This window comes from Nerophis ophidion, unplaced genomic scaffold, assembly GCF_033978795.1.
Source record: "Nerophis ophidion isolate RoL-2023_Sa unplaced genomic scaffold, RoL_Noph_v1.0 HiC_scaffold_447, whole genome shotgun sequence".
Classification (NCBI taxonomy): domain Eukaryota; kingdom Metazoa; phylum Chordata; class Actinopteri; order Syngnathiformes; family Syngnathidae; genus Nerophis; species Nerophis ophidion.
Window position 1 is genome coordinate 22,501 of NW_026907359.1, and position 3,975 is coordinate 26,475.

Consider the following 3,975-nt stretch of genomic DNA (forward strand, 5'->3'; position numbering starts at 1 on the left):
TAAGTGTCAAGGAGGGTGTCGCTTACAGAAGGCCCACCCGCCTTGGATCGACACCCGGTTAAGAAAAATGAAAAAAGTCCCTCTATTTAATGGAAGTCAGCAACAAAAAGCTGGATTTTTTCTAAGTGTCAAGGAGGGTGTCGCTTCCAGAAGGCCCACCCGCCTTGGATCACCACCCGGTTAAGAAAAATGAAAAAAGTCCCTCTAGTTAATGGAAGTCAGCAACAAAAAGCTGGAATTTTTCTAAGTGTCAAGGAGGGTGTCGCTTCCAGAAGGCCCACCCGCCTTGGATCACCACTCGGTTAAGAAAAATGAAAAAAGTCCCTCTATTTAATGGAAGTCAGCAACAAAAAGCTGCAAATATGACAGAGTATCTAGGAGGGTGTCGCTTCCAGAAGGCCCACCCGCCGTCAGCAACAAAAAGCTGGCTAACCCTAACCCTAACCCTAACCCTAATCCCAACCCTAACCCTAACCCTAACCCTAGGTGTCCAGGCGGGGGTCCCTTCCAGGAGGCCCCCCGGCCTTGGATCACCAGCCGGGTCGATAAGTCAAAAGTAGTCCCTCTATTTGATGGAAGTCAGAGGAAAAAAGCTGGAAATATGACAAGGTGTTCCGGAGGGAGTCCCTTCAAGAACGCCCCGCTAACCCTAACCCTAATCCCAACCCTAACCCTAACCCTAACCCTAAGTGTCCAGGCGGGTGTCCATTCCAGAAGGCCCACCCGCCTTGGATCACATTCCGGTTAAGAAACATGAAAAAAGTCCCTCTATTGAATGGAAGTCAGCACAAAAAAGCTGAAAATATGACAAAGTGTCAAGGAGGGTGTCGCTTCCAGAAGGCCCGCCCGCCTTGGATCGACACCCGGCTAAGAAACATGAAAAAAGTCCCTCTATTTGATGGAAGTCAGAGGGAAAAAAAGCTGGAATTTTTCTAAGTGTCAAAGTCGGGATTTTTTCTAAGTGTCAACTTTTGGAGTACCAACCCTTCCAAAACAAAGTCGGGATTTTTTCTAAGTGTCAACTTTTGGAGTACCAACCCTTCCAAAACAAAGTCGGGATTTTTTCTAAGTGTCAACTTTTGGAGTACCAACACTTCCAAAACAAAGTCGGGATTTTTTCTAAGTGTCAACTTTTCGCGTACCAACCCTTCCAAAATAAAGTCGGGATTTTTTCTAAGTGTCAACTTTTAAAAGTCGGGATTTTTTCTAAGTGTCAACTTTTAAAAGTCGGGATTTTTTCTAAGTGTCCACTTTTGCTGTACCATGCCCTCCAGGGTCATAGAAGCCCCAGAGTGAGACCTAAACAACCGGGCCGAGTGATGTCATTTGGGGCCCTATTTTGAGTCATTTTGTGGGATTTCGGTGACGCCGAGGAGCGAAGCAGGTGTTCCGGGAGGGGGGTGCCTGTCCCTTTAAGAAGGCCGGCTTGCCGTGGATCTACACCCGGGTAGGGAATTCAAAACAGGTCCCTCTATTTGCTGGAAGTCAGCACAAAATATAGCTGTACATTTGCCCAAGGCTCTAAAGAGGGAAAGGCAACTTTAAGCCTAAAAAGGAAAGCGGGGATTTGGAGCCCTCCGGTGGACTTCCGCCGCCGCTGCACCCTTAGCTGGAAGTCAGTGCCAAAAAAAAAAAAAGAAGCTGCGAATAGTGTCCATGTGCCTGTCCTTTTAGGAAAGCCGGCTTGCCGTGGATCTCCACCCGGGTGGGGAATTCCAAATAGGTCCCTCTATTTGATGGAAGTCAGCAACAAAAAGCTGGATTTTTTCTAAGTGTCAAGGAGGGTGTCGCTTCCAGAAGGCCCACCTGCCTTGGATCGACACCCGGTTAAGAAACATGGAAAAAGTCCCTCTATTTGATGGAAGTCAGCAACAAAAAGCTGGATTTTTTCTAAGTGTCAAGGAGGGTGTCGCTTCCAGAAGGCCCACCCGCCTTGGATCACCACCCGGTTAAGAAAAAAGAAAAAAGTCCCTCTACTTAATGGAAGTCAGCAACAAAAAGCTGGATTTTTTCTAAGTGTGAAGGAGGGTGTCGCTTCCAGAAGGCCCACCTGCCTTGGATCGACACCCGGTTAAGAAACATGGAAAAAGTCCCTCTATTTGATGGAAGTCAGCAACAAAAAGCTGGATTTTTTCTAAGTGTCAAGGAGGGTGTCGCTTCCAGAAGGCCCACCCGCCTTGGATCACCACCCGGTTAAGAAAAAAGAAAAAAGTCCCTCTACTTAATGGAAGTCAGCAACAAAAAGCTGGATTTTTTCTAAGTGTGAAGGAGGGTGTCGCTTCCAGAAGGCCCACCTGCCTTGGATCGACACCCGGTTAAGAAACATGGAAAAAGTCCCTCTATTTGATGGAAGTCAGCAACAAAAAGCTGGATTTTTTCTAAGTGTCAAGGAGGGTGTCGCTTCCAGAAGGCCCACCCGCCTTGGATCACCACCCGGTTAAGAAAAAAGAAAAAAGTCCCTCTACTTAATGGAAGTCAGCAACAAAAAGCTGGATTTTTTCTAAGTGTGAAGGAGGGTGTCGCTTCCAGAAGGCCCACCTGCCTTGGATCGACACCCGGTTAAGAAACATGGAAAAAGTCCCTCTATTGAATGGAAGTCAGCACAAAAAAGCTGAAAATATGACAGAGTGTGAAGGAGAGGGTCGCTTCCAGAAGGCCCACCTGCCTTGGATCGACACCCGGTTAAGAAACATGGAAAAAGTCCCTCTATTTGATGGAAGTCAGCAACAAAAAGCTGGATTTTTTCTAAGTGTCAAGGAGGGTGTCGCTTCCAGAAGGCCCACCTGCCTTGGATCGACACCCGGTTAAGAAACATGGAAAAAGTCCCTCTATTTGATGGAAGTCAGCAACAAAAAGCTGGATTTTTTCTAAGTGTCAAGGAGGGTGTCGCTTCCAGAAGGCCCACCTGCCTTGGATCGACACCCGGTTAAGAAACATGGAAAAAGTCCCTCTATTTGATGGAAGTCAGCAACAAAAAGCTGGATTTTTTCTAAGTGTCAAGGAGGGTGTCGCTTCCAGAAGGCCCACCTGCCTTGGATCGACACCCGGTTAAGAAACATGGAAAAAGTCCCTCTATTTGATGGAAGTCAGCAACAAAAAGCTGGATTTTTTCTAAGTGTCAAGGAGGGTGTCGCTTCCAGAAGGCCCACCTGCCTTGGATCGACACCCGGTTAAGAAACATGGAAAAAGTCCCTCTATTTGATGGAAGTCAGCAACAAAAAGCTGGATTTTTTCTAAGTGTAAAAGTTGGGATTTTTTCTAAGTGTCAACTTTTGGTGTACCAACCCTTCCAAAATAAAGTCGGGATTTTTTCTAAGTGTCAACTTTTGGTGTACCAACCCTTCCAAAATAAAGTCGGGATTTTTTCTAAGTGTCAACTTTTGGTGTACCAACACTTCCAAAATAAAGTGGGGATTTTTTCTAAGTGTCAACTTATATAGTCGGGATTTTTTCTAAGTGTCAACTTATATAGTCGGGATTTTTTCCAAGTGTCAATTTATAAAGTGGGGATTCTTTTCCAAGTGTCAACCTGTAAAGTGGGGATTTTTTTTCCAAGTGTCCACTTTTGGTTCACCATGCCTTCCAGAGTCAAAGAAGCCCCCGAGTGAGACCCAAAAAACCGGACCGAGTGATGTCATTTGGGGTCCTATTTTCAGTCATTTTGTGGGATTTCGGTGACGCCGAGGAGGGAAGCAGGTGTCAAGGGACAGGGGGGTGCCTGTCCCTTTAAGAAGGCCGGCTTGCCGTGGATCTACACCCGGGTAGGGAATTCAAAACAGGTCCCTCTATTTGCTGGAAGTCAGCACGAAAAAGCTGGAAATATGACAGGGGGAAAAAAAAAAGAAGAAGCTGCAATGATGGCAGAGTGTCCATGTGCCTGTCCCTTTAAGAAGGCCGGCTTGCCGTGGATCTCCACCCGGGTGGGGAATTCCAAATAGGTCCCTCTATTTGCTGGAAGTGCCCCCCCAAAAAGCT